At 43.2% G+C, this 12,349-nt stretch overlaps 1 protein-coding gene across 1 annotated transcript in view; it reads left to right on the top strand.

Moving 5' to 3' along the window:
* The window catches only part of LOC126251635 (uncharacterized), a 460,291-nt gene that overhangs the window by 431,336 nt on the left and 16,606 nt on the right, over window positions 1-12,349 (top strand). The gene's annotated exons all lie outside the window — the stretch shown is intronic.

Below are 12,349 nucleotides of genomic sequence, written 5' to 3'. Positions count from 1 at the left end.
GTCCCTTGTCTCCCCCTCCTCCTCCTCCTCCTCCTCCCCATCGCTTACTGAGCCTTTCCGCTGGTTTACTTAACATTGAACCAGAATCTCTTTGGATTTTCCGCCACATGTTTAGAGAGAGTTTCGTTGTGGAAACTATTAAATGCATCTCGCATTGAAATCCGCACCAAATTTCGAGCCTCAGTAAAACTTCGCCAATCTTGGAGATTTTGCGTTCGCCTAAATTGTACTTGCCTTTTCGGTGCTCCTGCAGCAGCTTTCTGTCGTGTTTTGTGTACCATGGGGATCAGTTCCGCCTCTTATTAATTTATTTGGTATGAATCTCTCGAGTGCTGTTGATACTATTTCTTTGAACTTAAGCCACATATGGTGTTCACTTACATAGTTTGGAAGGATTGGAGATTGTCTCTTAGAAAGATGTCAACTGAATTTTTAGTTGCTTTTATAGATAGATATATTTCGCGTTTAGTTTTGGTGAATTTCTTTGTTATGGAAGTCAGCCTCGCTACGACTGAACCCTGTATCCCTCGGGATGCTCAGGATTATTTATGGCTAAGAAGTCAAGTGTGTTTTCGTAACCATTTACAATGTGAATGGCCTCGTGAACTAATTCTTCAAAATAATTTTAAAAAAAGCGTTTAGAACAATTACGGAAGTTGTTTTCTATCTACAATAGGGTCTGAAAATGAATTTTTGTCAACGTACGGAAGGTACATTGAAGTCACTGCCAACTATAATTGTATGAGTAGGGTACCTATTTGTGATGAGACTCAAGTTTTCTTTGAACCGTTCAGCAACTGTTTCATCTGAGACCGGGGGTCGGTAAAAGGAGCCAGTTATTAATTTATTCCGGTTGTCGAATATAACGTCTGCCCATACTAAGTCACAGGAACTATCTGCTTCAATGTCGCTTGTGAGCTGGAACACACATTACATTATTTTTCCTTAAGTTGAGCCTCTTGTTTCTGTTGTAGTGCAGATCATTACAATTACGTCTTTTCCCTCCTAAACTTAGGATGCTTTCTCTGTGACCCTGTAAATACCAGAGCTAAACAATGTAGAACAACAACGTACGTTACAAGCATAGCATTCTGTATTACTTCATTTCCTTATTTCCAACATTTTAAAATTGTACGTCGACTTTAGAAGAAATGTCAACATAGATGTTCTTATCTCCATTTAGTGAACGTATTTTCAGTCATGTTTTGACATTGTCCCGCTACACTTTATTAACTAATGTTTCGCCGCAAAGGATGTCGCATTTTAGAGAGTAAATTAATATTGAGTATGTTGTTCTTCTTTTCAAACATTCACACACCCATTTCCTCTTTCCTTGTTGTCTTTTGGGCATGCAGTTGTAGTAATTAAAGTAGGCACAAATGCAGTGATCAAAAAGAGAGGATTAGCTTACATTCGCATTCTCTTTACGTCGTTCCTTTCTTGTTGCTCCCATGGCGATGGACTGTTTCTATCGCAATCAGTGAGCGTGAAAGGAAGCTACCGTACATACAGAGGAATCTATATTTATACTTGGCAAACTAATTACATACTGACATAATCGTCGGTATTGCTTTCGTTTCCCAAAAGTTATAAATATTTCGATTTCGGAAAAGAAGCTCTGTGTTTGGCCAAGATGTCGAAGAACAAGGTCCCTTACGTACTAATTGTATCGAGTAAAATGTGGAAATGGCGGATTGAAAGCGGACAGAAGAAGTACGAGGAAGGGCGTCCCTTACCTGAGGGTTCGCTACCTGGCGAAGGGACAAGTGTGGCAAATGTCCGGAGTGGCAAATGTCCGGCGTGGCAAATGTCCAGCATTCCCCATACTCAGCCAACGGCCTTGTCAAAAGAGGGTGGAGGAGCGGATAGGGATTCAGGGCACTCTGTTGACCTTGAGATGGGAAACTGCCTCTAAAGGCGGAAGAATCAGCAGTGATCAACGAAATGAGCATGCAGAAGGCAATGGAAACCACTGCTTTAAAGACACATAATGTGTATCCACGGAACATGTGACCTGTAGTTGAAAAAAGTATAATGATGATCTCTCCATTGGCAAAAGATTCCAGGCAAGTCCCCCTTTCGGATCTTCGGGAAGGGACTGCCGAAGGGGAAACGATTATGAAAAAAAGACTGAGTAACCAGCGAAGGGATAAAATTCTGCGAGTCGGGGCATGCAATGTCAGAAGTGTGAACGTGGCAGGGAAGCTAGAAAATCTGAAAAGGGGAATGGCAAGGCTCAATGCACACAACTAGCCATTAAAATTGCTACACCACGAAGCAAATGATTAGCTTTTCAGAGCATTCATACAAGGTTGGCGCCGGTGGCGACACCTACAACGTGCTGACATGAGGAAAGTTTCCAACCGATTTCTCATACACAAACAGCAGTTGACCGGCATTGCCTAGTGAAACGTTGTTGTGATGCCTCGTGTAAGGAGGAGAAATGCGTACCATCACGTTTCCGACTTTGATAAAGGTCGGATTGTAGCCTAGCGCGATTGCGGTTTATCATATCGTATCGCGTTGCTCGAGATCCAATGACTGTTAGCAGAATATGGAATCGGAGGGTAATACGGAACGCCGTGCTGGATCCCAACGGCCTCGTATCACTAGCAGTCGAGATGACAGGCATCTTATCCGCATGACTGTAACGTATCGTGCAGCCACGTCTCGATCCCTGAGTCAACAGATGGGGACGTTTGCAAGACAACAACCATCTGCACGAACAGTTCGATGACGTTTGCAGCAGCATCGACTATCAGCTCGGAGACCATGGCTATGGTTACCCTTGACGCTTCATCACAGACAGGAGCGCCTGTGATAGTGTACTCAACGACGAACCTGGGTGCACGAATGGCAAAACGTAATTTTTTCGGATGAATCCAGGTTCAGTTTACAGCATCATGATGGCCGCATCAGTGTTTGGCGACATCACAGTGAACGCACATTGAAAGCGTGTATTGGTCATCGGCATACTGGCGTATCACCCGGCGTGATAGTATGGGGTGCCATTGGTTACACGTCTCAGTCACCTCTTGTTCGCACTGACGGCACATTGAACAGTGGACGTTACATTTCAGATGTGGCTCTACCCTTCATTCGACCCCTGCGAAACCCTACGTTTCAGCAGGATAATGCACGACCGCATGTTGCAGGTCATGTACGGGCCTTTCTGGATACAGAAAGTGTTCGACTGCTGCCCTGGCCAGCACATTTTCCAGATCTCTCGCCAACTGAAAACATCTGGTCAATGGTGGCCGAGCAACTGGCTCCTCATAATACGCCAGTCACTACTCTTGATGAACTGTGGTATCGTGTTGAAGCTGCATGGGCAGCTGTACCTGTACACGCCATCCAAGCTCTGTTTGACTCAATGCCCAGGCGTATCAAGGCCGTTATTACGACCAGAGGTGGTTGTTCTGGGTACTGATTTCTCAGGATCTATGAATCCAAATTGCGTGAAAATGTAATCACATGTCAGTTCTAGTATAATATATTTGTCCAGTGAGTACCCGTTAATCATCTGCATTTCTTCTCGGTGTAGCAATTTTAATGGCCAGTAGTGTAGACGTAGTGGGAACCAGTGAAGTGAAATGGAAAGAACGCAAGGATTTCTGGTCAGACGAGTGTAGGGAAATAACAACAGCAGCAGAAAATGGTATAATGGTAGTAGGATTCCGTATGAATAGGAAGGAAGGACGAGAGTGAGTTACTGTGTAAAAATCATTGACGAGGTTGTTCTCATCAGAATTGACAGCAGACCAGCCCGACAAAATAGTGCAGGTATACATACTGACGACGCAAGAAGAGATATAGGAAGTATGTGAGGATACTGAACTGGTAATTGGGCACGTAAAGAAAGATGAAAATCTAATAGCCATGTGGGATTACAATGCAGTTGTATGAGAGGGCTACGGGAGAATATGGGCTTGATAATAGATACGAGAGAGGAGAAAGATTAATTAAGTTCCGCAATAAATATCAGTGGTAACAGCGAATACTCTGTTCAAGAATCACAAGAGACAGATGTAGATTTGGAAAAGGCCTGGAGATGCGAGAAGTTTTCAGTTAGATTACATCATAGTCAGGCGGAGGTTCCGAAATTAGGTATCGGATTGTAAGGCATACCTAGGATCAGTTAAAGACTCGGATCACAATTTAGTAGTGATGAATAGTAGACTGAAGTTTAAGAGACTAGTCGGGCAGAATCAGTGCGCAAAGAAGTGGATACGAATGTACTACGTAATGGAAAGATATTCTTGAAGTTGTCTGGTGTTGTAGACGCTGCGATAGCGGTAGGCAGTATAGTTGAAGAGGAATGGACCTCTCTAAAGAGAGCAGTCACAGAAGCTGAAAAGAAAACCGTAGGTATAAGGAAGGTAACTGCGAAGAAATCACGGATAACACATGAAATACACCAGCTGATCGACGAAAGAAGGAAGTACAAAAATGTTTAGGCAAATTCAGGAACACAGAAATATAAGCAAAAGAGGAGCGAAATAAATAGGAATTGCATGAAAGCTAAGGTAAAATGGCTGCATGAAAAATGTGAAGAAATCGAAAAAGAAATTTGTGTCGAAAGGACGGATCCAGCATATAGAAAAGTCAAAACAACGTTAGGTGAACTTAAGAGAAAGGGAGGTAATGTTAAGAATTCAATGGAAATTCCTCTGTTAAATGCAGAGGGCAGAGCAGATAGCTGGAAAGAGTACACTACGAGGGGGAATACTAGTCTGACGACGTGACAGAAGAAGAAACAGGAGTCGACAGGGAAGAGATAAGGGACCCAGTGCTAGAATCGGAATATAAAAACTTAAAATGAAATAAGGCAAAAGGGAGAGTTAACATTACATCGGAATTTCTAAAATCATTGGGTGAAGTAGCAACAAAACGACTACTCACGTTGCTACGTAGAATGTTTGAGACTGGTGGTATACCATCAGACTTTCTGAAAAGCATCGTCCACACAATTCCGAAAAGTGCAAGATCTGACAAGTGCGAGAATTATCGCACAATAAGCTTAACAGCTCATGCATCCAAGTTCCTGACAAAATTAGTATCTAGAAGAATGGAACAGAAAATTGAGGAATTGTTGGATGGCGATCATTTTGGCTTTAGGAAAGGTAAAGGCACCAGAGAGGCGGTTCTGACATTGCAATTGATAAGGGAAGCAGGACTGAAGAAAAATGAAGACACGAGACACGTTCATAGGATATGTCTACCTGGAGAAAGCGTTCGACAATGTGAAATGGTGCAAGACGATCGAAATTCTGAGAAAAATAGGAGTAAGCTATAGGGAAACGTGGGTAATATACAATATGTGCAAGAGCCAAGAGGGAACAATAAGACTACAAGACCGAGAACGAACTGCTAGGATTAAAAAACGTATAAGAGGGATGTAGTCTTTCAGCTCTAATGTTCAGTCTATACATCGAAGAAGCAAAGAGGAAAATAAAAGAAAGGCTCAAGAATGGGATTAAAATTCAGGGTGAAAGGATATCATTGATAAAATTCCCTGACGACATTACTACCCTCAGTGAAAGTGAAGAAGAACTGCAGGATGTGTTGAATGGAGCGAACAGAATATGGATTGGGAGTAAGTCGAAGAAGACCATCGTAATGAGAAGTAGCAGAAATGAGAACAGCGAGAAACTTAACGCTACAATTGTGATCACGAAGTAGGCGAAGTTACCTAAGCAACAGAATAACGTATGACGGACAGAGCAAGGAGGACTTCAAAAGCAGACTAGCACTCGAGAAAAAGGCATTCATAGCCAAGAGAATTCTGCTAGTATCAAACAAAGGTCTTAATTTGGGGAAGAAGTTTCTGAGAATGCACGTTTCGAGCACAGAATCAAATCGTAGTGGGACATGGACGGTGGGAAAACCAGAACGAAAGAGGTTCGAAACCTCTCAGATGTGGTGTTACAGAAGAGTGTTGAAAATTACGTGGAGTGATAAGGTAAGGAATGAGGCGATTCTCTGCAGAATCGGCGAGGAAAGGAACGTATGGAAAACACTGACAGATGAAGGGACAGAATGATAGGACATCTGGTAAGGCATCAGGGGATAACTTCCATGGTAGTAGAGGGTGCTGTTGAGGGTAAAAACTGTAGAGGAAGACAGAGATTTGAATATATCCAGTAAATAATTGAAGACGTAGGGTACAATTGCTACTCTGAGATGAAAAAATGTTATCAAAGGAGAGGAATTCTTGGCGATCTTCATGAAACAAGTCGAAAGAGAGATGAATAAAAAAAAAGGTATACCAAATTTGGCTCAAATCGTTCCAGGGGTTTAGGATAAGCTATTCACCTATTGCAGCGTCCGTGTAGACGCAGATGTCAAAAATGCTTCACGTGTATTTAACACAGTTCACATATATTTCTACACATATTCACCTGTATCTCTAGCGAATTTCGCCTTGCACTTTTATTTTCGATCAGCTCAATGTTTATGACGTTGTATTTTCTCAACTATGTATAAGAAAAGGCAAACCTACGTTTATAGCATTTGTAGACTTAGAGAAAGCTTTTGACAATGTTAACTGGAATACTCTCTTTCAAATTCTGAAGGTGGCAGGGGTAAAATACAGGGAGCGAAAGGCTATTTACAATTTGTACAGAAACCAGAAGGCAGTTATAAGAGTCGAGGGGTATGAAAGGGAAGCAGTGGTTGGGAAAGGATTGAGACAGGGTTGTAGCCTCTCCCCGATGTTATTCAATCTGTATATTGAGCAAGCAGTAAAGGAAACAAAAGGAAGATTCGGAGTAGGTATTAAAATCCATGGAGAAGTAGTAAAAACTTTGAGGTTTGCCGATGACATTGTAATTCTGTCAGAGACAGCAAAGGACTGGGAAGAGCAGTTGAACGGATTGGACAGTGTCTTGAAAGGAGGATATAAGATGAACATCAACAAAAGCAAAACGAGGATAATGGAATGTAGTCAAATTAAATCGGGTGATACTGAGGGAATTAGATTAGGAAATGAGACACTTAAAGTAGTAAAGGAGTTTTGCTATTTAGGGAGTAAAATAACTGATGATGGTCGAAGTGGAGAGGATATAAAATGTAGACTGGCAATGGCAAGGAAATCGTTTCTGAAGAAGAGAAATTTGTTAACATCGAGTATAGATTTAAGTGTCAGGAAGTCGTTTCTGAAAGTATTTGTATGGAGTGTAGCCATGTATGGAAGTGAAACATGGACGATAACTAGTTTGGACAAGAAGAGAATAGAAGCTTTCGAAATGTGGTGCTACAGAAGAATGCTGAAGATAAGGTGGGTAGATCACGTAACTAATGAGGAGGTATTGAATAGGATTGGGGAGAAGAGAAGTTTGTGGCACAACTTGACTAGAAGAAGGGATCGGTTGGTAGGACATGTTTTGAGGCATCAAGGGATCACAAATTTAGCATTGGAAGGCAGCGTGGAGGGTAAAAATCGTAGAGGGAGACTAAGAGATGAATACACCAAGCAGATTCAGAAGGATGTAGGTTGCAGTAGGTACTGGGAGATGAAGAAGCTTGCACAGGATAGAGTAGCATGGAGAGCTGCATCAAACCAGTCTCAGGACTGAAGACCGCAACAACAACAACATGTGGCTTCTGTATGCGAAATGTGTTGTGAATAGAGTTTTTTGTTAAGAAGTAACAAATTAAAATATCATGCCTGACGCGGCAATTTTACTTCATAAACAGCGAAAATGTAGTAAGCAATAAACTGTTTCCCTTTTACCATATTGTGGGGGTTGTCAGCGAGGAAAACTCCCGTGAAGGTGTGAAATTGTTTGTAAAATTTGTTCCAAGTGGTAGCATTCTCAAAAGCTGGAAGCATAAAATATGGACATCAGCGCGTCGTGGGCTACAGTTCTTTTTCGCCCCTACCTCTTTGAGAGGTGGATGTATATAACGTAGCCTGTGTCTTAATTCAGGGTATAAGTTATTTCTATTCCATATTTCATATAAATTCATCTAGCCGTTTCAGCGACACACACGCACACACACACACACACACACACACACACACACACACTCGTAACCTTCGCAATATGTGTAAGATATAAGACTACTGATAGTAATGTTGCAGACAGACTGTTAATGATTCAACTTCTCCATAGATAGGCACTGTTAAGTTGGAAGGTAATCTCCTATGTACTGTATGAGTTCCAGGCATTGCTGTCTCTTAACTGCGTGAGTGTCCGCAACATGTCGTGTCTCGGTGTCTGTCAGTAGAAGGATTCCCCTGTCCGGCAGTACATAGCAGAAACGAAGTAGTCCGCAGTTGACAGTGTTCTCTCTTAGCCCTCTACACTGTCGGCAGATGTACACGGCGAGCTGAATTAAGTAGCGTGGAAGCAGGAAGAGCCCAAGTTTGTGAGCGCCATCTCTAAGTTGCTGTGTGGTCTTGAGAGAGGAAAGGCGAGTGGTTGTGCCTGTGTGGTGGCGACCTATCGCAGTATTTGTTGCGTCCTCTTGCTTGGTATACAACAGAAGTGGAGATGTTTATTGTAATAATCGGGAGTTTTCTCAACATATGAACACAGTTCTCTCCTATCTGCATCAATTACAGCAATAAGGGTTTTTCTCCTCACTGTGAAGACATCCACACTAACGAGAGGGAACTTTGATGTTACTGTGCAGCCTAGAGCTTCCCTAGTATGATCGGGCTTCCACTGAGGCCCTGCCTTCCAGTCTGTGATGTCAGACGCCGATAGGACTGCTGATTGGCCAGCGCAGGCAGCATTCACAGAACCCTACAAGGCAAATAGCAGCGGAACTATCACCCGAAAATATGCGAAGCTCCCTGCAGGCAAGCAGTTTAACACCCACCGGTGCCCTCTTGGGAGCTGTCCTGCAGCCATCAAATAAACTTACAGCCGATCTTACTCTTTGTGACACGAGCTTGAATAAGAGTCGCGCGTCTCGCTTTGTCCCGTGAAACAAACTGAAGTGTCTCACGATTTCAAAGCGAATACTTAAGAGCTGTCTACCCACTTTCAGGAAGATAACGAGTTCGAACCATTGGACTGGGAAATGCCGCCGCCAAAGCACAGGGAGTGAGATTCGCTGTAAGCTCACTTGCTAGTTACTTGGCTTTTCTGAATGCTAGCTGCGCTGGCCAGCCAGAAGTGCCTCAGCCTGGGAGGCACTCAGTAGGAACATAACTTCAAAGCGCCTTTTAATTACAGCTGTTGTCTCCACAGTTGAGTAAAGAAATCATTAATGCTTTCATTTATGCATATATGTAAGAGTCGCTCTCTCAGTTACTCTAATAAATATCTGTACTTGAAGCTAGTCGTACCCACTCCCTGCTAGCCTACAGGCAACGGCGTCAAGTTTAGCTCCATCCAACTAAAAATGGAACCGTAACTGATAACGACCCATGATTATGAAAAAATGTACACTGCGCAAAACAATTGAAGGGTCCAGAATGAAATTTTTACCCTGCAGCGGAGTGTGCGCTGATATGAAACTTCCTGGCAGATTAAAACTGTGTGCCGGACCGAGACTCGAACTCGGAACCTTTGCGTTTCGCGGGCAAGTGCTCTACCAACTGAGCTACCCAAGCACGACTCACGCCTCGTCCTCACAGCTTTACTTCTGCCAGTATCCCGTCTCCTACCTTCCAAGCGCTTGACAAAGGGTTCATAAAACGAATTTCAGACTATTTGTCCGGCGTTCCTCTCTCGAATAGCACGTGGGAAAAATGAACACTAAAATCCCTGAAATTTTATAAGAAGATCTCGCCACAATGAAAACCGCGTTTTAATTATTACCGCCCAGCTCACGTGTCATATCCAGGGCACTCTCTCCCCTGTTTCGCGTTCGCGATAATGCAAAACTTTGTCGATGTCCTCCGTCAATCCTAACTGGTAAGGATTCCATACCGAGCAGTAATACTCTAGCAGCGAACGGACAACCTTAGTGTAGGCAGTCTCTTTAATAAATTCGTTGTATTTTTATAGGTGTTCGCCAATAAAACGCAGTCTTTGGTTCGCATACCCCACAACATTTTCTGTGTTTTAATCAAATGAAACTACATGATTCCAGAGATATTTTTGAGTCTCAGACATACATGATGTATATATCCAGACTGAAGCAACGAATGTAAAATTTGTACCAAGACCAAGATTCCAATCCGGATCTCCTTCTCACCAGGGATATGCGCTAATCACTGTGCCAGCGTGGCTGGATTGAGGGAGGGGGGGGGGGGGGAGGCGTACCAGGGTAGTCTGTGTACTCCTACAAAGCCCGTACCAAGGTGGCGTAGTGGTTAGCGCATGTGCCTAATGAGCAGCAGACCTGGGGTCGAATCCTGATTTTGGTACAAATTTTCATCCTCCACTTCAGTCTGCATATATACATCATTTTCCGTGTGCTGGTTCCAATGTCAGTTTTTCGTAATTGTAATCCCTACGTATTTAGTTGCGTCGACAACCTTTAAATTTGTATTCTTTAGCGTGTAACTGAAATTTAACGCATTTCCTTTAGTGCTCATGTGGAAAACACACTTTTTATTGTTCTGGGTCAACTGCCACTTTTCACAATACAGATATCTTGTATAAATCATTTTGTATTTCCTATCGATTTTCTGATGACTTCAGTAAACAGCAAACGACAGCATCACCCGTAAGCAGTCTAAGCGGATTGTTCATATTGCCTCCCAAATCGTTAATATAAGGGGGTTAATCATAAAACACCATCGGTTTATTTAAAAAAAGTGAATGAAAGAACAGAATTTGTTTTACAATGCTGTGAAAGTAAACACTCTTGTTTATTTTTCCGCATAGTTCCCAGCCACATTGAGAGATTTGTCAAAGCGTTTGACGAGCTTTGAAACTGTGTAATCGTAAGTTCCTGCTGCCTGCGACAGAAGCCAGCCTACGACGCTGCTTTCATACAGAAGAGTGCAGCTAATCGTGAAAAATGAACACATAGCTCCGAGAAGGTGAATCTGCTGTTTTCTCTGAACATTTTGTGATCCAAATCTGCGCTCACGATACTCGGCCGACCACTTTTCTCTTCATGGTTCTCTTCTTGGTTCGTCCGTTTTCGAAAATGCGGCAACATTGTGTTACACTATCTTCCCTCATTACGTTTGGCCCGTAAACTCCACAATATTCGCGATGGATTTCACTATCTTTACAGTTTTTTTGCTACAGCCCTCCAGTATAAAACCACAGTCGTAGGGTGGCTTCAGTTGCAACTAGCAGAATTCCGCGATTTCGGTTTTTTAAAGCTTGTCGAAAGCTACGACAAATGTCTAATTCTGACAGAAAACTATATGGGAAAAAATTAGAATGTGTGCTTTCAGAGTATTATAAAACAAATTCTGTTACTTCATTCACATTTGTTTGAAAATAAACTGATGTTAGCTTACGAGTTGCCCTAAAAGATTAGAAATAGCAGAGGGCCTATTGGTTCAAATGGCTCTGAGCACTATGGGACTTAACATATATGGTCATCAGTCCCCTAGAACTTAGAACTACTTAAACCTAACTAACCTAAGGACATCACACAACACCCAGTCATCACGAGGCAAAGAAAATCCCTGACCCCGCCGGGAATCGAACCCGGGCGCGGGAAGCGAGAACGCTACCGCGCGACCACGAGCTGCGACAGATGGCCTATAACACTTCTCTGGGGAACACCAGGTATCACTTCTGTTTCACTCGATGATTTCCCATTAGTTACTACTAACGTGTGCTTTCTGGCAGGAAACCACGAAGAATGTGCTGACTGAAGTGCAAATAAGGAAAACCTGACGCTATCGCACGTGGTAGCCAACCGCGGACTTCGTCGTTTACTTTTATACTTCACAGCAGTTTGAACTAGCCTGTAGTAAAATACTCAATTGAAACTTTCTTGCCAGTCGGGGGGAGGGTGGGTGTCATACGTGCAACGCCCACTGTGGCCAGCTAGTCACGCGCAACCACGCCCTCTTGTCCTCAGATCGCAATTGCTTCTCAAACTCGCTGCTACTGCATGCTGGTCACTGTGTGTTTCTTCCTGCAGCACTTGGCCAGCACGACGCCAGGAAGTTGCAGCAAGCTGCCTTACCGCATCTGGCATAACAAACAATTCCGCTGCAACTGCGTCTTAACCTCCGGTTACCCGTAGCCGTGCTAGTCCGACGAGCGCTTCCCTAAGTGGGGACGGAGTATCCGCTTACGGAATAACCTTCAGGTGGATTTAAACAGCAGCAGACATGTCTACTATGTATCATTACCCCCTCCCCATTCCCCCCAAAATTACTGTCTGTCTATCTCCTCTCTCCCTCCAGGCACACTCGAGGCGACATGTAGGCAAATACAATTCATTACGAAAGATAGACTGATTTGCGTTAAAT

Source organism: Schistocerca nitens, chromosome 4 (assembly GCF_023898315.1).
Source record: "Schistocerca nitens isolate TAMUIC-IGC-003100 chromosome 4, iqSchNite1.1, whole genome shotgun sequence".
Classification (NCBI taxonomy): domain Eukaryota; kingdom Metazoa; phylum Arthropoda; class Insecta; order Orthoptera; family Acrididae; genus Schistocerca; species Schistocerca nitens.
Note: the sequence above shows the minus strand (reverse complement) of the source record. Positions and strands in the feature narration are given on the sequence as shown.